This window comes from Erythrolamprus reginae, chromosome 2, assembly GCF_031021105.1.
Source record: "Erythrolamprus reginae isolate rEryReg1 chromosome 2, rEryReg1.hap1, whole genome shotgun sequence".
Taxonomy (NCBI): Eukaryota; Metazoa; Chordata; class Lepidosauria; order Squamata; family Dipsadidae; genus Erythrolamprus; species Erythrolamprus reginae.
The window spans coordinates 25,585,010-25,605,077 of record NC_091951.1 but is presented as its reverse complement, the minus strand read 5'-3'; the positions used below and the strand labels follow the sequence as shown (position 1 = coordinate 25,605,077).

Here is a 20,068-nt window from a genome sequence, read left to right as displayed (position 1 = left end):
CGCGCCTTTCGGCCTCTGGAAGTGCTGGGCCGGGGGACGCCTCCACCCCGCAGGTTTAGGAGGCGAAGCGGCACCGGAGGAGCGTTGGCGGTTCCGAGCCTTTGGGAAGGCTACGGGAATCGCTTCAGGAGGCGGGGAGGTCTCGAAGACCCAAAACCCAGCCAGTCGCTCGCAGCCGGCCGCCGCCTGTGCAAAGTTTGGCTGCGAACTCGGCTGGCTAGCTGCTGCCTGGCCCCCTCCCTCCTGGCCTTGGCGACGTCCCTCCTGGCCTTGGCGACCCTCCCCACCTCCTGCAAACGCAGCGGGCAGCGGGGGAAGAGCGAAGAGCCGGCTCCGGCGGGCGCGGGGCTTGGCTGGCTGGCGGGGGGAGCGCCGCTGGTGGTGCGAAGGGAGACCCTCCTCCGGGAGGGAGGGGGCCAGGCAGCAGCTAGCCAGCCGAGTTTGCAGCCAAACTTTGCACAGGCGGCGCCTGTCAGAGGAAGCTGCCCTGTCCCGGCCAGGATCCGGGGGCGAGGTCGTCAGGGTTTGAGGGGCCCTAAACCACCCACAGCAGAAAAACAGAAAAAATAAGGGAGAAAGAGAGAGAGAAAGGAAGAGGAGAGATAGAAAGGGGGAGAGAGAAAGAGGGAGAGATAGAGAAGGAGAGAGAGAAAGAGAGAGATACAAAGAGAGTGAGTGAGAGAAGGAGAGATAAGAGAGAGAAAGAAAGAGAGGGACAGTGAGAAAGAAAGAGAGGGACAGAGAGAAAGAAAGAGAGGGACAGAGAGAAAGAAAGAGAGGGACAGAGAGAAAGAAAGAGGGACAGAGAGAAAGAAAGAGAGGGACAGAGAGAAAGAAAGAGAGGGACAGAGAGAAAGAAAGAGGGACAGAGAGAAAGAAAGAGAGGGACAGAGAGAAAGAAAGAGAGGGACAGAGAGAAAGAAAGAGGGACAGAGAGAAAGAAAGAGAAGAACAGAGAGAAAGAAAGAGAGGGTCAGAGAAAGGGAGAGGAGAGATAGAAAGGGGGAGAAAGAGGGAGAGATAGAGAAGGAGAGAGAGAGAGAGAGATACAAAGAGAGTGAGTGAGAGAAGGAAAGAGAAGAGAGAGAAAGAAAGAGGGACAGAGAGAAAGAAAGAAAAGAACAGAGAGAAAGAAATAGAGGGACAGAGAAAGGGAGAGGAGAGATAGAAAGGGGGAGAGAGAAAGAGGGAGAGATAGAAATAAAGAAAGAGAGGGTCAGAGAAAGGGAGAGGAGAGATAGAAAGGGGGAGAAAGAGGGAGAGATAGAGAAGGAGAGAGAGAAAGAGAGAGATACAAAGAGAGTGAGTGAGAGAAGGAGAGATAAGAAAGAGAAAGAAAGAGGGACAGAGAGAAAGAGACAGAGAGAAAGAAAGAGAGGGACAGAGAGAAAGAAAGAGAGGGACAGAGAGAAAGAAAGAGGGACAGAGAGAAAGAAAGAGAGGGACAGAGAAAGAGAGGAACAGAGAGAAAGAAAGAGAGGGACAGAGAGAAAGAAAGAGGGACAGAGAGAAAGAAAGAGAGGGACAGTGAGAAAGAAAGAGAGGGACAGAGAAAGGGAGAGAGAGAAAGAGAAAGAAAGGTAGAGAGAAAGAGGGAGAGATAGAAAGAAAGAAAGAAAGAGAGAGGGGGGCTTTTTTGTATATTTTCCCAATTCCCCTAGGGCAGTGTTATTGTAATAAATATTTTAGCCTACTTTTTGGCTCAAAATATTTTTTTTCTATTTTCCTCCTCTAAAAACTAGGTGCGTCTTATCAGCAGGTGCGTCTTATAGAGCGAAAAATACGGTACCTACCTATGTATCTATCTATCTTTCTATCTATCTATGTATCTTTCTTTCTACCTACCTACCTATGTATCTATCTATCTTTCTATCTATCTATGTATCTTTCTTTCTTTCTTTCTTTCTACCTACCTACCTACCTACCTATCTATTTGTCTATCTATCATTCTATCATTCTATCATTCTATCTATCTTTCTATCTAATCTATCTATCTATCTACCTACTTACCTACCTACCTACCTATCTATGTATGTATCTATCTATCTATCTATCTATCTATCTATCTATCTATCTATCTATCTATCTATCTATCTATCTTTCTACCTACCTACCTACCTACCTACCTACCTATGTATCTATCTATCTTTCTATCTATCTATGTATCTTTCTTTCTTTCTTTCTACCTACCTACCTATCTATCTATTTGTCTATCTATCATTCTATCTATCTATCTATCTATCTATCTATCTATCTATCTATCTAATCTATCTATCTACCTACTTACCTACCTACCTATCTATGTATCTATCTTTCTATCTATCTATGTATCTTTCTTTCTTTCTACCTACCTACCTATCTATTTGTCTATCTATCTATCTATCTATCTATCTATCTATCTATCTATCTATCTATCTATCTATCTATCTATCTGGTTTTCTATGCTGATAACCTCACATCATAGAAACATAGAAACATAGAAGTCTGACGGCAGAAAAAGACCCCATGGTCCATCTAGTCTGCCCTTATACTATTTTCTGTATTTTATCTTAGGATGGATATATGTTTATCCCAGGCATGTTTAAATTCAGTTACTGTGGATTTATCTACCACGTCTGCTGGAAGTTTGTTCCAAGGATCTACTACTCTTTCAGTAAAATAATATTTTCTCATGTTGCTTTTGATCTTTCCCCCAACTAACCTCAGATTGTGTCCCCTTGTTCTTGTGTTCACTTTCCTATTAAAAACACTTCCCTCCTGGACCTTATTTAACCCTTTAATATATTTAAATGTTTCGATCATGTCCCCCCTTTTCCTTCTGTCCTCCAGACTATACAGATTGAGTTCATTAAGTCTTTCCTGATACGTTTTATACTTAAGACCTTCCACCATTCTTGTAGCCCGTCTTTGGACCCGTTCAATTTTGTCAATATCTTTTTGTAGGTGAGGTCTCCAGAACTGAACACAGTATTCCAAATGTGGTCTCACCAGCATTCTATATAGCGGGATCATAATCTCCCTCTTCCTGCTTGTTATACCTCTAGCTATGCAGCCAAGCATCCTACTTGCTTTCCCTACTGCCTGACTGCACTGTTCACCCATTTTGAGACTGTCAGAAATCACTACGCCTAAATCCTTTTCTTTTGAAGTATTTGCTAACACAGAACTGCCAATACAATAGTCAGATTGAGGATTCCTTTTCCCCAAGTGCATTATTTTACATTTGGAAACATTAAACTGCAGTTTCCATTGCTTTGACCATTTATCTAGTAAAGCTAAATCATTTACCATATTGCCGACGCCTCCAGGAATATCAACCCTATTGCACACTTTAGAGTCATCGGCAAATAGGCAAACCTTCCCTACCAGACCTTCCCCTATGTCACTCACAAACATATTAAAAAGAATAGGACCCAGAACAGACCCTTGTGGCACACCGCTTGTAACCTGACTCTGCTCAGAATACTCGCCATTCACAACAACCCTCTGGTGTCTATGCTTCAGCCAGCTGCAAATCCATTGAACTATCCAGGGATTAAGTCCAATCTTCACTAATTTATCTATCAGCTCTTTATGTGGAACCGTATCAAAGGCTTTGCTGAAGTCCAGGTAGGCAATATCCACAGCACCACCTTCATCCAACACCTTTGTGACATAGTCAAAGAAATCAATGAGATTAGTCTGACATGATTTGCCTTCAGTAAAGCCATGCTGATTTGGGTCCAATAATTTATTGTTTTTTAGGTGCTGATTTATCCTCTTTTTCAGTAGAGTCTCCATCATTTTAACGACAACTGATGTCAAGCTAACTGGCCTGTAGTTACCAGCTTCTTCTCTACTGCCCTTCTTGTGGATAGGCACAACACTTGCCATTCTCCAATCCTCAGGAACATCTCCTGTTAATAAGGATTGGTTAAACAAATCAGTCAGGGGGGTAGCAATGACAGATCTGAGTTCTTTAAGAACTCTGGGGTGGATGCCATCTGGACCCATTGCCTTATTTATCTTTAATCGTTCAAGTTCTTCTAAGACATCGGCTTCTAAGATCACTGGAGCTGAATCCGTACAGTTGGAGGCAATGCTATATCCCTCTATAGTATTATTTTGTAAGGTGTCTTTTGAGAAAACTGAACAGAAGTAGCTATTAAAATGGTCAGCGATCTCCTTATTCCCATTAATGCATGTATTTTTCCCGGTACTAATCAGCTAATGCTGAAGCTGTTTGGACATACATACATACATATTTATTTATTTATTTAATTAATTGGATTTGTATGCCACCCTTCTCCAAGGACTCAGGGCGGCTCACAGCATATATAAAAACAGAACAATAATGTAAATCCAATTAATGATGAGATGATGAGAAGGAATCCAGTTTTGAAGGATTTTAACTCTTAGGTTTTAGCTTTGTTGCTGATTGAGCTACTTTTTTTACTTTTTAATTTATTGTTAATATTGTTAATTTGTTTACCCTCTTTTAAATTTACAGAGCTAGTTTACTGGTTTTCTTTAAAATAAATATTCTAAAACATGTCTCAATTAATGTAATTTTATTGGTTTCCATTTTTATAAGTTACCAGTAGCCATTGTATTTTCTAACCTCGGCTTATACTCGGGTCAATAAGTTTTCCCAGTTTTGTGGCAAAAATTGGTGCCTCGGCTTATACTCGGGTCGGCTTATACTCGAGTGTATACGGTATGTGGGTTTTTTTTGAAAGAAATGGAAAATATTTTGATTTCTGGCTTGAACCTCCGTGGGAGATTTCTGTCCTCCCTGAATTCGCATTAGGACACCCATGTTGTGGTTTGACAGTTGTACCGCCCTGGTCAAACTCCCCATCTGATGCTGTCCCCAGAGTGGGTTGCACCCAGCTCATGCCAAACGCTTGGAGCCAGAAGCTCATCCCTCCGCCTCAGCGGGGAAGTGCTCAACTTATCGCAAAAGCCTTTTTTTGTCATGTGGTCCAACACCTCTCTGTGTCTGTGAGTTTACAGGAGTTGTAGGCAAAGGGCTGTAGCTTTTCTTGGCTATTTCTTTGGAGTAGATTTTTTAAAAAGTGCAATGTTACCTCTTTCCCCCAAAATAAGACATCCCCTGATAATAAGCCCAATCTGGCTTTTGAGTGCATGGCCATAAGGCCAAGTGCCTCTTTTGGGATTCAAAAATATTTATTTGTTTTATTTATTTATTTATTGGATTTGTATGCCGCCCCTCTCCGCAGACTCGTGTAAGACAGAGTCTTATTTTCAGGGAAACCCTGTACAGTTGTACCTCTAGATATGAGTTTAATTCGTTCCAGAACCGAGCTCGTATGTCGATCAACTCGGATCTCGAACGAATGCCTTTAGACTTTGTTTTCCCCCCGCCGAGATAACCAGAAGCAAGGATTCTTGCACCACCTAGTGGAAGCTCAGCTCGTATCCCGAATTTGAGCTCGGGTGTCGAACAGAAATTTCGCTCCTGTCGTGGCTCGTAACTTGGAATACTCGCATGTGGAGCAGCTCCTATCTAGAGGTACTACTGTAGTTGTTTATAAAACAATCATGCTCTTATCACCTTGAGGTTCCACTACTGCAATGCTCTTTACTCGAAGAGGTGCAGTAACTACAGATCGTGCAAAATGTAGCCATGTGAGTAGTCATGGGCCTTTCTAGGTATGCCCATATCTCCCCAGTATTCCACAGGGTGCGTTGGTTGATTATTGGCTTCCGGACGCAATTCAAAATGTTGGTTATGATGTTTAAAGCCCTACATGGCATCGGACCAGATTACTTATGGAACCGCCTCCTGCTGCATGAACCCCAGTGACCAGTCAGGTCCCCAAAAGTCGGCCTTCTCGGGTCCCATAAACTAGACAATGTTGTTTGGGGGGGCCCATGGGAAGAGCCTTGTCTGGGGGCGGGAGCCTCTGGCATCAGCTTTTTCCAGAAATTCGCACTGTCCCCCCCTCCCTCGCCTTCCGCAAGACTTTGAAGACTCTCTTGTGCTGCCAGGCTTGGGGCCATTAGACTCTGGCCCAGGAGTGGGCAATTAATTTTGCCATGGGGGCCGCATGAGAAATTGGGATGGTTTTAGAGGGCAGGGCTAATATAATTAACTCAGTTCTACCCAATGGTGTATAATTTCCTCCCTTCCTTTCTCCTCCCCCTTCCTTTCATTCTTTCTTTTCCCCTGTTTCTTTCCTTTCCTCCTTTCCTTTTCTTTTCTAAGTGGAAGTTTCATATTTTATTGCAAGTCATTCTGATTCTGGAAAAAATGAAATAAATAAGGAATGTGTTATATTGCCAGCACATCTAAAGATGGGGTGCCAAAACCTGGCAATATGAAGACTTTTGGACTTCAACTCCCAGAATTCAACTCCCAGCTATGCTGGCTGGAGAATTCTGGGAGTTGAAGTCCACGAGTCTTAAAGTTGCCAAGTTTGAAGACTTCTGTTGCAGAACTTCTAATAAAAAAAAAACCTTTTGTACTAACATTTATCTTTCCCTCCCTCCCCACTCTCTTTCTCTTCCCCCTTCCCCCACTCTCTTTCCCCCCTTTCTTTTTTCCCTTTCCAAAGCTTTTTTTCCTGCGTGGCTTTTAACAAGCTTCCCCACCCCCGGCTTTTGCGAGCTGCAGCTCTTTATTGGCAGTTCTATGTTAGCAAATACTTCAAACGAAAAGGATTTAGGGGTCGTGATTTCTGACAGTCTCAAAATGGGTGAACAGTGCAGTCAGGCGGTAGGGAAAGCAAGTAGGATGCTTGGCTGCATAGCTAGAGGTATAACAAGCAGGAAGAGGGAGATTATGATCCTGCTATATAGAGCGCTGGTGAGACCACATTTGGAATACTCTGTTCAGTTCTGGAGACCTCACCTACAAAAAGATATTGACAAAATTGAACGGGTCCAAAGACGGGCTACAAGAATGGTGGAAGGTCTTAAGCATAAAACGTATCAGGAAAGACTTAATAAACTCAATCTGTATAGTCTGGAGGACAGAAGGAAAAGGGGGGACATGATCGAAACATTTAAATATATTAAAGGGTTAAATAAGGTTCAGGAGGGAAGTGTTTTTAATAGGAAAGTGAACACAAGAACAAGGGGACACAATCTGAAGTTAGTTGGGGGAAAGATCAAAAGCAACATGAGAAAATATTATTTTACTGAAAGAGTAGTAGATCCTTGGAACAAACTTCCAGCAGACGTGGTAGATAAACCCACAGTAACTGAATTTAAACATGCCTGGGATAAACATATATCCATCCTAAGATAAAATACAGAAAATAGTATAAGGGAGGACTAGATGGACCATGAGGTCTTTTTCTGCCGTCAGACTTCTATGTTTCTATGTTTCTTTCGCATCTGTATGAACACTCTGCCCAAGCCCATGCAGAGAAACTTACAGGTGTTGCAAGCCACTCCAAACTCCGAACTTTTTTCCTGCGTGGCTTTTACCTTGGAGAACAAGCTGCCTGCAGGTTATCTTTCTCTCTCTCTCTCTCTCTCTTTCTCTCTCTCTCTCTTAGCAGATTGGAGGGAGGCACAGAGGTCAGCAAGGCTGCTTGAGAGGAAGCAGCTCCACCTCTCCACACAAGGAACAGCTGTGGAAGAGTGATTTAACCAGATGCTGAGTAAAAGTGTGTTTCTTGGGAACACCTCCTTCTTTTGGTGTGTATCTCCCCAGCTTTGCTGGATCCTATCTTTTGAACTTTGGACTGTGTTTCTGGATGTGAACCTTAAACTGAGCAACGTGAGAAAATATTATTTCACTGAAAGAGTAGTAGATCCTTGGAACAAACTTCCAGCAGACGTGGTTGGTAAATCCACAGTAACTGAATTTAAACATGCCTGGGATAAACATAGATCCATTGTAAGATAAAATACAGGAAATAGTGTAAGGGCAGACTAGATGGACCATGAGGTCTTTTTCTGCCGTCAGTCTTCTATGTTTCTAACTTTCCTTCTGGACTTTGGACTTGATTATCGGACTGTGCTTTTGTTGTTGGAAATCTGGACTTGTGGGTATCATTACTTCCTTTTTTTAACTCTTTTTTATTTATTTTTATTTTACTTTATTTTATTTATTTATTTATTATTTTTTATTTTATATAAAAATAAAATAAAAAAAATAAAAAATAAAATAAATAAAAAATGATAAATAATAAAAAATAATAATAATTTTAAAAAAAACTTCCTTTTTTTAACTCATGGTCAGCTAAGACTCACTTTTTACAGCTTGGGAATCCAGACTGGGGGCTGGGGCAGAGCTTCACTGGCACCATTGGTGCTTCATTTGACAAGGTGATAAGTGAGCAAACAGACACTATTTAAACCTTGCTTTGCCAGCGTGACTGAAGCAGTTCCAATCTTTAAAAAAAATGGGAAATTGATTCACAAAACTACAAACCAATTAGCCTGACATCAATGCCTGATCAAAACTGGCTAACCACATTCAACGTGTAGTGCTCAATGGAACTACATCTACATGGAGGGATGTATGCAGTAGAGTATGGCAAGGCTCTGTTTTAGGCCCAGTAGGCTTCTAGAGTTGTTAATCTGATCCTATGTAGCTTCTGCTCTGGCAATCTCACACTACTCACAAGAGCCTACAAAACTTTTGCCAGACCCATCCTTGACTACTGCTCATCTGTCTGGAACCCATACCACATCTCAGACATCAACACCCTTGAAAACGTCCAAAGATATTTCACCAGAAGAGCCCTTCACTCCTCCACTCGAAACAGAATATCCTACAAAAATAGACTAACAATCCTGGGCCTAGAAAGCCTAGAACTACGACACCTAAAACACGATTTGAGTATTGCCCACAAGATCATATGCTGCAACGTCCTACCGGTCAATGACTACTTCAGCTTCAACCGCAACAACACAAGAGCACGCAACAGATTCAAACTTAATATGAACCGCTCCAAACTTGACTGTAAAAAATATGATTTCAACAATCGAGTTGTCGAAGCGTGGAACTCATTACCGGACTCAATAGTGTCAACCCCTAACCCCCAACATTTCTCCCTTAGACTATCCACGATTGACCTCTCCAGGTTCCTAAGAGGCTAGTAAGGGGCGTACATAAGTGCACTAGTGTGCCTTTCGTCCCCTGTCCAATTGTCTTTCCTTTCTCTCACTTATCATATATATTTTCTTTCTTTCATATATCCTCTCCTCTATTTTCACTTTTACCCTTATATATATTACTTCTTCCTATGTATTTGTGTATTGGACAAATGAATAAATAAATAAAATAAATAAATAAAATCTTCATCAATGATTTGGATGAGAAGATAGATGGGGAACTTATCAAATTTACAGATGACACCAAACTGGCAGGAATAGCCAACACTCCAGAAGATTGGTGCAAAATAGAGAAGGATCTTGACAAACTTGAACAATGGGTGCTATATAGCCGCCCCGAGTCTGCGGAGAGGGGCGGCATACAATTCAATAAATAATAATACAGTAATAAAATGAAATTCAATGGTGAAAAAAGTAAGGTTCTACATTTAGGCAAGAAAAACAAAATGCACAGCTACATTATATGTGGTACATTGCTCAACAATAGTAACTGTGAGAGGGAACTTGGAGTCCTAGTGGACAACCATTTAAATATGAGCCAGCAGTGTGCAGCAGCTGCCAAAAAAGCCAATCAGTTCTAGGCTGCATCAATAGAAGGATAGATTCAAGATCACGTGATGTGTTAATATTGCTTTACAAGACCTTAGTAAGGCCACACTTGGAATACAGCATTCAGTTTTGGTCACCAAGATGCAAAAAGGATATTGAGATTCTAGAAAAAGTGCAGAGAAGAGCAACAAAGATGATTAGGGGACTGGCGGCTAAAACATATGAAGAATGGTTGCATGGACTAGGCATGACTAGTTTAATGGAAAGAAGGACCAGCAGGGAGATGATAGCAGTGTTCCAGTATCTCAGGGGTTACCACAAAGGAGTCAACCTATTCTCCAAACCACCTGAGGGTAGAACAAGAAGCAATGGGTGGAAACTAAACAAGGAGAGAAGTAACTTAGAACTAAGGAGAAATTTCCTGACAGTCAGAACGGTTGATTAGTGGACCAGCTTGCATCCAGAAGTTGTGAATGCCCCAATACTGGAAGATTTTAAGCAGATGTTGGATAACCATATGTCTGAAGTAGTGTAGGATTTCCCGCCTAAGCAGGGGGTTGGACTAGAAGACCTCCAAGGTCCCTTCCAACTCTGCTTTATTAAGACCCTGAATAAGATAACCAAGCAACAGATCTACAAACATCTAGAACCAAGCAAACGCATAACCAGAAGCCAACATGGGTTTGTTGAAAAAAGATCATACCAAACAAATCTTTGAAGAAGTGTCTAAATTAGATCAGAAAAATGCTGTGGACACAGTATCCTGGCATTTCAGAAAGGCATTTGATAAAGAGAACAAACTACTACTGTACTTGGCAAATGAAGAAAATGTGGTTTTGATCGGATCACCATCTGATGGATTTGTAACTGGCTGACACACCACACTCAACCATTTGTCAATGGAACTACATCTATATGGAGGGAAGTAAGCAGTGAAGTACCCCGAGGTCTATGTTAATCTCAGTATTCTTCAATATCTTCATAAAGATTTCAATGAATGACTAGAATGGGAACTCATTGTTTGTTTGTTCATTTGGAATTATATTCCACCCAACTTCCAGAGGACAATTTGGACACAACACTAAGCTGGCAGGAATAGCCAACAACCCAAAAGACAAACTCAAGATACAGAAGAATCTTGATAGATTTGAACACTGGGCCCTACCCAACAAAATGAAATTTAGTGGAGAAAAAAAAGAGGTTGTACACAGTCATGAAAAAGCAAATGGCAAGGTACAGAATAGGTACAACCTGGCTTAAAAGCAGTAATGTGAGATGGATATTGAAGTCCTACCATAGTGAACAGTCAACTAAAAAAAGCCAATAGTGTGATGCAGTGGCCACAAAAACTAATGCAATCCTAGGCTGCCTTAACAGAGGGCTAGAATGAAGATCATGCTTTGGATCATCACACTTGGATTATTGCAACTAGTTTTGATTGCCATATTTTTTAAAAGGTGTTGAGACTCTATAAAGAGTGCAGAGAAGAGCAGTAGGGGGCTTGAGGCTAAAACATATAAAGAAGGGTTGCAGGAATTGAGTATGTCTAGTCTAGTGGAAGGAAGGACTAGGGGCGACATCATAGCAGTGTTCCAATAGTTGAAAGGTCAAGAACGGAGTCAACTTATTTTGCCCAGAAGGCAAGACAGGAAGCAATGGGTGGAAACTAATCCAGGAGAGAAGCAGCCCAGAACTAAGGAGAATTTTCCTGATGCTGAAGAACAATTAACCAATTGTCTGAAATGACATTGGGTCTCCTGCTTGTGCAGGGCGTCGGAATAGAAGACCCGCAAGGTCCCTTCCATCTCTCTCACAAACCCCCAGTGATGGAGCACCCACAACCTCTGCAGGGAAGCCATTCCCAAAGAATCAGCCTTAACTTGAAAGAGACATTTTCAATCTTCCCACCAGCAGAAAATTGCAGCCACCAGTTTCACAGCGTGCAGCACCAGGGGGCTTAAATCAGGGGAGGGAAGGAACCTACAGTAACAGCTGACACGCTTCAGCCCAGTTGCTTCTCTGCTTCCAGGCCGTGGAGGAAAAATAAACAGCCCGACTTCCTCCCGGACTCTCCTCCCACCTGCCTTCAACTCACCTTCCAGCCGCTGCTTCGATCCTTGGAAGAGCACAAAAGCCGTTCTGCGCCCCACCTTCTTCCCCGAGTCATCCGGAAGAGGAAGTTCTGCGTTTCTTCTCTCCTCCGATCTTTTCTAGCAATTCAGTACTCAATGGTTTTAACTCCTCACGTTTCAGGCACAGATATTGCCTTTCTGACTGCCATCTCCTGATGGCGGCAGAAAAACATTCTTGTCCCGTCTTTGTATAAATTCTATCAAATCGTTTTTCACTTCTAGCAATCGACCTTTGCAAGTGAGCCTAGTGAAATAGTGAAATGTGATGCTACTTGGCTTCCCAAGTTTAGATATGTGCTGAGCTCTAAATTTATTTTACCATTTTTAAAAAAATGATTTTGTATTGAATTTAAAACAAACCAATATACAAAATATACATATCTACAAGACCAACATGCATTCGCTAAAATTATTTTTTAAAGGAAATATTTTTATTTTATTTATTTGTCAAAACCTGTACATGACAACAATTATAAACATAAACAAATGCAAAATAGGTATACAGGGTTTGGACAAAAAAATGGAAACACTTGACTTTTTGGCATCATGTTTGAACATGTTCAAATCAATCAAAACTTGACATTTTAATGTTGTTGTTTTTTAAAGTTATTTAATATGTTTTTTTAAACTACCTTTTTACCAAAATTTAAGGAAATTGGTTATAACCTTCTAGAAATGGCAGACCTCTCAGACTTTCAAAGAGGCCAAATTGTTGGTGCTCGAATGGTAGGCGCTAGTGTAACAGAAAGTGCCCGAATGTTTGGCATTTCAGCGATACAGTCCCGCTTTTGAATGATTTTCCCCGCATCCCATATCCGTTCAAAAAATGTCCCAATTTTGGGCTAGTCCCCCCCCCGTCCCGAAGCCTGGCAAAGTTTGCAAAACGTTTGGAGCCAAACCCGCGCAAAGCCCTTCCAGGAAGGCGCTGAGCTTCCGCCCTTCGGCTTCAAAGGCAGCCTCTCCTACAGCTGCAATGCCCCACCCGGCTGGGGCTTCCCTGGCTGTGGCAGCAGGTGAGCTTTGGGGCCCGGCAGTGGGCGTCCAAGCTGCCTAACCCCCGTCCCGGGCCAGACAGCGGGCCAGTGCCAGCCCCGCGCCCATGCCCAGTGCATGTCAGCATGTAGGCAACCAGCCGCCGCCACTGGTGCCTCTTCCCTGGAACTCCTGCTCACAGCCGACCGCCCAACCACCACCCCACAGCTACTGCCCAGTGCTGCTGCTGCTGGCGCCCTCCCGCTCCTACTTTGACCTCTGCTTGGTGGCGGCACCTTCACTGCTTGCCCCGCTGCCCCATGCCCGCCAGAGCTACCCGGCCCCGCTGCCCCTGCAGGCCCATCTCAGGCCCGAGCCCTTCCCGCCACCCGAGAGCTGCAACGGGGGAGGCGGCAGCATGGTATAAGAGAGAGAGAGAAAGAGATAGCAAGAGAGAAAGAGAGAAAGAGAAAGCAAGAGAGAGAGAAAGATGGGGAGAGAGAAAGAAAGAAAGAAAGAAAGAAAGAAAGGAAGGAAGAGAAATAAAAAAGGAGAGGAAGATAGAAAAAAAGGAGAGGAAGGAAGAGAGAGAGGGGAGGGAGGGAAGGAGAGAGAAAGAAAGAGAAGGAGAAAGGAAGAAAGGGCTAGAGAAAAGAGAGAGGAAGGGATGAAGAGAGTAAGAAAGAGAGAGGGAGAGAGAGAGATATTTTGCTAATTTTTTTAGCTCCCCCCCCCATTGTTAAAATCTGGTCACTTTAGGATGGGTAAATTTGGACAATAGGACAGTAAGACAGGGATGGTAGGCACGATGGTGCGCTTATGCACGCCCCTTACAGACCCCTTAGGAAAGGGGTGATGTTGACTGTAGACAGTCTAAGGTTAAAGTTTTTGGGGTTTGGGGAAGAAACCACAGTCAGGTAATACATTCCACGCATTGATCACTGTTGCTGAAGATTATCTGCAGTCGAGTTTTGAGCAATTTACATTGAGTTTCAATCTATTATGTGCTCATATATTGCGGTTGAAGCTGAGGTATTCATTGACAGGTAAAACATTGTGGCAGATGATTTTATGAACTACATTTAGATCAGACTGAAGACGATGTAGCTCTAAATTTTCCAAGCCCAAAATGCCAAGTCTGGTGGAATAAGGTATTCTGTTGTGAGTAGAGGAGTGGAGGACTCTTCTTGTGAAATAGTTCTGGACTTGTAAATGTAAATTGCAAATGTTTGTGAAGATTTAAAGAATGACACAATCATCTTTTTTAAAGGTGACTTGGTGGAAATCAAAACCTCTCTACATCTTAAAACTTCAAGACTGATTTCCTATGGCTCTGAAGGATTTATTACATGGTAGCAACATCAGGCCAGACAGTTTTTAAAAAAATAATAAAAAAAAAATTAAAAATATAGTCTTTATTACAAATAAATGAGGGAAGGAAATACAGAAAACAAAAGGTCTATTTAGTCATTGGTACAAATTCGTGCAATTTTAAAGTATGTAATTCTAAAATAATATACATATTTACATCGGGAAGAAAAGGGGAAATAAAAAGTAAGAGCATGGAAAAGGAAAAAGGAGGGGTAGAAAGAGAGGAGAGAAAAGCAAAAGACAAGAAAAGAAGAAGAGAAAGGGAAAAACAACTACTAAGTAAAAGAAGGGAGAGCATATAGAGAGAAGATGGAGAACAGGACCAGCAAACGGCTGGTGTATCGTATCCTTACGACGTAAAGTTCATATTTATCGTTGGAGTGTCGTTCCCTAATTGTAAATTTCTATTGGTTAGGTTAGGACTATAGTTTTAAAATGTTTCCCGTGTTATATATCTATATCTATATCTATATCTATATGTGTGTGTGCGTATATGCGGAAAAGTGTCTGCAGGGATTTGTATACAAGAATTAGGTTGTTTTGTTGGATTAGTATCGTTTTGTATTAAATGAAGGATTTTCCCTTTTTTCAGCCAGACAGTTTTATATCTGCTGAATGTTAAATGCCATGTTCCTCTGTAAATTGGCCTGAAAGGAAGTCTCCATTTGGCCAGAGGAGAAAAAAATATGCAGCAGGGTTTAGAAAATGGGGTGTAGGAAAGAGAGTGTTAGAAAAATCTCCAGGAGACCCAGAGAACTAAAGGAACAATACTTTATTGACAACAAAATAAAGAAAAAATACACTGATGCGCACCCGTGTATCTCTGGGGTAATTTCCTCAATACAGGGAACATCTTTTATAGGTTTCTTGATGTCTTATCCACGCCTCTTCCTTATGTCCATATTTAGAGTTGTTTATCACCAATACTTTTACTTCATTTTCTCCTTGTTATCCTTCGGGTCCCTTTTCGACATTTCATCCTTAATTGATATTTATCATTTATCTCTAAAAGTCCTTTGCCCCAATTTTGGGGTTTGTAATAAACATGTTTATTTAAAAGATTTCCTGGCCGACACTGCAGCCGACCCCTGTAGCCTATAGATGGTAGAATAAATGTTTCCAAAAGGATTTGTAAAAAATAAAAAGTGCCTGAGAACATTAAAAAAGTGTCAAATGAAAAAATAACAGGTGGAGTTGACTTCTATGCTGCCCCATCCCAAAGGACTCAGGGCGGATTACAATAATAATATATCTAGAAATGCAAAAAGATACAAAACAATAAAAAGAAGTCAAATTTAATCTAGAACTATAAAACCCCATATTAAAAGAAACCCATTAATTATAAAGCAGTCATAATCTCATAGATACATGCCATTCATACAGTGTGGCTGTGTCAGTTGTTAATTCATGGTCCTCCAGGCCTGCTGGCAAAGCCAGGTCTTCGTGGCCTTACGGAAGGCCAGTAGAGTGGGTAGGGACATTCTAGGGTAGTTGGTTCCATAGAGATGGGATGGCCACAGAGAAGGCCCTCCCCCGTGGTCCCACCAACCTGCATTGCTTCATCAACGGGGCCCGGAGGAGGCCAACTCTGTGTGCTCTTATTGGTCTCTGGGAAGTATGTGGCAAGAGACTGTAGTCTGGCCCTAAGCCATGTAGGGTTTTATAGGTAATAACCAACACCTTGAATTGTGCCCAGGGACTAATAGAAATTCAGTGCAGCTCATGGAGCATAGGTGTTATATGGGCATACCGACATGGGGCTCTACATGGAGCTACCTTTAAAGAATGTTTAGAGACTGCAGTTAGTCCAAAATGCAGTCGCGTGAGCTGTTATGGGTTTACCAAGATATACCCATATATCACCATCACTCCGTGAGCTGCATTGGCTGCCAATTGGTCTCCAAACGCAATTGAAAGTGTTGGGTATTATGTATAAAGCCCTACATGGCTTAGGACCAGATTACTTATAGGACCATCTCCTGCCTCATAGAAACATAGAAGACTGACGGCAGAAAAAGACCTCATGGTCCATCTAGTCTGCCCTTGTGTATTTTATCTTAGGATGGATATATGTTCATCCCAGGCATGTTTAAATTCAGTTACTGTGGATTTATCTACCATGTCTGCTGGAGGTTTGTTCCAAGGATCTACTACTCTTTCAGTAAAATATTTTCTCATGTTGCTTTTGATCTTTCCCCCAACTAACTTCAGATTGTGTCCCCTTGTTCTTGTGTTCACTTTCCTATTAAAAACACTTCCCTCCTGGACCTTATTTAACCCTTTAACATATTTAAATGTTTCGATCATGTCTCCCCTTTTCCTTCTGTCCTCCAGACTATACAGATTGAGTTCATTAAGTCTTTCTTGATACGTTTTATGCTTAAGACCTTCCACCATTCTTGTAGCCCGTGTTTGGACCCGTTCAATTTTGTCAATATCTTTTTGTAGGTGAGGTCTCCAGAACTGAACACAATATTCCAAATGTGGTCTCACCAGCACTCTATACAGCGGGATCATAATCTCCCTAGATGGACCATGAGGCCTTTTTCTGCCGTCAACCTTCTATGTTTCTATGCTTTTCAAGCTATTTCATTTTTCTTCATATCTCTATTCATCAAAACTTAATTCAAACCAACATATAAAATACAGTATATACACTTATATAGAACCCTTTATAAATAATAGTTAGGCAAGTCTTATAATATTCCAAATTACATCAATAGTTTTCTAAATGTTTTTCAACATTAACGCAATTTATAAATTGTGCATATTCTTATATGCATATTTTATATGGCGCCCCAAGGAGAAGGGCGGCATATAAGTCCAATTAATAAATAAATAAAATATAGAGAACAAATCTTATAAGGAGCATCAAAATTTGATTCAATCCAACATGTACCAATTTAATCTAAATTTATTAACTTATAAAACATCTCTTGACATAATTATGTTGATTAATTATACATACTTATCTACACTAATATTGTTAACACAATTGTAATAGCACAATTATTCTAATTCTAGGAAGGAAAAGAGAAATTTTCTTTTCATTTTTCATGTCACTATAAATCCCAACATTATAAGTCTATTCTTTCTTTTCTGTTTTCCTTTTCATCTGTGGAGCCTCCTTGGTTTTCTTTTTCCTCATCTTCTTTTCCCCTAATTATGTATTCTGTATAATCTTTATATGCCAACTTCATTTCTACTTTCTTTTTACCAGTGGTTTCCAGGAGTCCATTTTTTAATCTCCTTCTATTTTTTAAAACTCTGGTGTATCATGAAATGGGAATTACGACTGAAACCTTTCTCACAATCAGGACATTGAAACGGTTTCTCTCCTGTATGAGTCTTATGGTATTGCAAGAGATTGGAATTATGACTAAAACATTTTCTAGTCAGGACATTCAAAGGGTTTCTCTCCTGTGTGAGTGCTCTGGTCTTGCACCAGGTGGGAACTCAGACTAAAACTTTCCCCACGGTCAGGACTTTCAAAAGATTTCTCTCCTATATGAGTCCTCTGGTGTTTCACCAGGTTGGAACTATCACTAAAACCTTTCCCACAGTCAGGACATTCAAAGGGTTTTTCTCCTGTGTGAATTCTCTGGTGTTTCAAAAGGCTGGAATTCTGACTAAAACTTTTCCCACAGTCAGGACATTCAAAGGGTTTCTCTCCTGTGTGAGTGCTCCGGTGTTGCACCAGGTGGGAACTCAGACTCAAACTTTCCCCACAGTCAGGACTTTCAAAAGATTCTCTCCTATATGAGTCCTCTGGTGTTTCACCAAGTTGGAACTATCACTAAAACCTTTCCCACAGCCAGGACATTCAAAGGGTTTTTCTCCTGTGTGAATTCTCTGGTGTTTCAAAAGGCTGGAATTATGACTAAAACTTTTCCCACAGTCAGGACATTCAAAGGGTTTCTCTCCTGTGTGAGTCCTCTGGTGTTGCATCAGGCAGGAATTATAACTAAACCTTTTCCCACAGTCAGGACATTCGAAGGGTTTCTCTCCTGTGTGAGTCCTCTGGTGTGTCACCAGGCTAGAATTATCACTAAAACCTTTCCCACAGCCAGTACATTTAAAGGGTTTCTCTCTTGTATGAGACTTGTAGTGTTGCACCAGGCTGGAATTATGACTAAAACGTTTCCCACAGTCAGGACATTCAAAGGGTTTCTCTCCTGTATGAGTCCTCTGGTGTTGCACCAGGTGCGAACTCTGACTAAAACGTTTCCCACAGTCAGGACATTCATAGGGTTTCTCACCTGTGTGAGTCCTCTGGTGTTTCACCAGGCTGGACCTCTGACTAAAAATTTTCCCACAGTCAGAACATTCAAAGGGTTTCTTTCCTGTGTGAGTCCTCAGGTGTGTCACCAGGCTGGAATTGCGACTAAAACATTTCCACAATCTGGACATTCAAAGTGTTTCTCTCCTGTGTGAGACCTCAGGTGTTGCACCAGGCTGGAATTATGACTAAAACTTTTCCCACAGTCAGGACATTCAAATGGTTTCTCTCCTGTGTGAGTCCTCTGGTGATGCACCAGTGTGGAATTATCACTAAAACTTTTCCCACAGTAAGGACATTCAAAGGGTTTCTCTCCTGTGTGAGTCCTGTGGTGTGTCACCAGGCCGGAATTACGACTAAAACTTTTCCCACAGTCAGGACATTCAAAGGGTTTCTCTCCTGTGTGGGTCCTCTGGTGATTCAAAAGGCTGGAATTATGACTAAAACTTTTCCCACATTCAGAACATTCAAAGGGTTTCTCTCCTGTGTGAGTCCTCTGGTGTTGCACCAAGTTAGAAATATCACTAAACCTTTCCCACAATCAGGACATTCAAAGGGTTTCTCTCCTGTGTGAATCCTCTGGTGCCTCATCAGGCTGGAACTCAGACTAAAGCTTTTCCCACAATCAGGACATTCAAAGGGTTTCTCTCCTGTGTGAGTCCTCTGGTGTCTCACCAGGTTGGAACTCTGACTAAACATTTTCCCACAATCAGGACATTCAAAGGGTTTCTCTCCTGTTTGAATACTCTGATGTTTCATGACTGAAATTGTGGCTTAATTTTTTACATAGTCAGGACATTCAAATGTTTTCTTTTCTTTGCGAGTCCAGGGTGCTTTACTAGACTGGAATTCTCTATTTGAATGGTGTTATTCCTCTTTGTGTGTCCTTTGTCCCATGACCTGAGAATTTCGAATGAAAGTTTACACAATCTGCACAGCCATATGTTTTTTCCCTCGTGTGTATCTTCTGGTGTACCACCATATTGCCATGCTCACTAAAGCACTTTTGTGGTTTCCCTCTTGTGTGGTTGCTTCCATGAATCACAAGGGAGCTGTTCTGACCAGTTTTTGATATACTGAGATAGTGTGTATGGCTTTTCTCCTGTCTAGCTCGCCGTTGCATAAAAAACTGTGACTTACAATCTCTTCTTTTTCCACAATAGGCAAATTTAATTCGCTTTTCCACACCTGAGGTCATAAATATATGGACAATGCCTTGTTTAGCGGTGCTTTCATTCAAGCCATTTTCTTCCTCACAGGGAGAAGCCTGCGTTCCTGTCTGCTCTAAGTGACTTAACTATTGGCCTTTTCCTCCCCACTGACTTCCAAATATTTCCCTTTTTTGCTGATTGAAAAATAATCCCCTTTGACTTTTCATGTAACCTGCTGGAGGAGGAGGAGAATTGTATGTTTTTCTGAAAGAAATGGAAATATTTTGACTTTTCGCTTGATCTTCTTCCCTTTTCAATGTTGGTTCTTATTTACAATTGTCCCGAGTGCTCTTATTGCCATCTTCTTTGTCTGTAAGATTCAAAGAAAAGTAGAACTTTAATTGTTTATAAAATAGTTAGAGATGATGTGAAAATATAAAAAAGGTATATATTACAATGAAAAAGCGAACATGCCCCAATACTAATCACTTACATTACTTATGATTCGTAGAAGACTACTGAGATCCATGTTCAAATAT

At 41.4% G+C, this 20,068-nt stretch overlaps 2 pseudogenes; both read right to left on the bottom strand.

The window, feature by feature from the left end:
• Nucleotides 1-11,788, bottom strand: part of LOC139159262 (zinc finger protein 850-like) — a 28,130-nt pseudogene extending 16,342 nt beyond the window's left edge.
• A 5,207-nt stretch (nt 11,789-16,995) lies between these two features.
• The window catches only part of LOC139160055 (zinc finger protein 135-like), a 12,938-nt pseudogene continuing 9,865 nt past the window's right edge, over nt 16,996-20,068 (bottom strand).